Raw genomic sequence first — 1,497 nt, 5'->3', positions numbered from 1 at the left:
TCCCAAGTGTACTGTAAATTTCTAAAGTCATGAGAAAACTTCTAAACTATGACATGACACCAATTCCTTGAGCATTCTTCAAATTGTTTGCCTAAATGAGTGACTTCTGTGTCAAGAAAACCAGTAATATTTTAAAAGGATTTCGGATTCTCACAATGCTTCTTGCCCTCTTCAGCTAATTGAGATTAGTCATTTATCCCCCTTTCTTGCTTTTATCCCAAAGAAAGTAGGCTTGTTTTCCTGGAAAATGTTTCTCCAATCTGGTTTGCTCATGGTATTATTAGGAAGGTGATGGTGTGAGCACTAACAACGTGGTGGTTGCTTATTCTATGTCTACTAGTGATTCTCTAATTTTTTTCTCTTTTTAGGATGTAACCCACAAAACAAAGTTGAGTACTTAGCTAGTGTCCTTTTCTTATGGAAATTCTTGTGTCTCTGAATTTTGCCTAATTATTTTGTATGATTTCCTGCACACAGCCTCTAATAAACACACACGGTTCAGTTCAGTTCAGTTGCTCAGTCATGTCCAACTCTGCAACCTCATGGACTGCAACACAGTAGGCCTCCCTAACCATCACCAACTCCTGGAGTTTACTCAAACTCACGTCCATTGAGTGGTGATGCCATCCAGCCATCTCTCCCTCTGTTGTCCCCTTCCACCTTCAATCTTTCCCAGATAAGGGTCTTTTCAAATGAGTCAGTTCTTCGCATCAGGTGCCAAAGTATTGACGTTTCAGCTTGAGCATCATTGCTTCCAATGAATATTTAGGATTGATTTCCTTTAGGATGGACTGGTTGGATCTCCTTGCAATCCAAGGGACTCTCAAGAGTCTTCTCCAACACCACAGTTCAAAAGCATCAATTTTTTGGCACTCAGCTTTCTTTATTGTCCAACTCTCACATCTGTACATTACCACTGGAAAAACCATAGCTTTGACTAGATGGACCTTTGTTGGCAAAGTAATGTCTCTGCTTTTTAACATGTTGTCTAGGTTGGTCATAACTTCTTCCAAGGAGCAAGCGTCTTTTACAAACACATTCTTCATTATGGTAATATTACTGTTTGGGAAAGCCTGCCTCATTTTTAATTGAGGGAACTTTGATCTGTAGCCAGCACTCACCCTTAGTCTGTACATTTTACTTGTGATTGTGTTCACCTTAGATTTTTTTTAAAAAATTTTATTGCAGTATAGTTGCTTTATAGTGTCCTGTTTCAGCTGTACAACAAAGTGAATCAGCTATATATATATATACATGTGTCTCTTTTTCCTCTGGATAGGGCAAGGCAACCCACTCCAGTATTCTTGCCTGGAGAATCCCATGGACAGAGGAGCCTGGTGGGATACAGTCCATGGGGTCACAAAGAGACACGACTGAGCAACTCAGCACCCAGCACACACGTATCTCTTTTATGGATTTCCTTCCCATTTAGGTCATCCCAGAGAGCTGAGCAGAGTTCCCTGTGCTCTACAATAGGTTCTCGTTAGTTCTCTTACA

This window comes from Capricornis sumatraensis, chromosome 12 (genome assembly GCF_032405125.1).
Source record: "Capricornis sumatraensis isolate serow.1 chromosome 12, serow.2, whole genome shotgun sequence".
Lineage (NCBI taxonomy): Eukaryota > Metazoa > Chordata > Mammalia > Artiodactyla > Bovidae > Capricornis > Capricornis sumatraensis.
Note: the sequence above shows the minus strand (reverse complement) of the source record.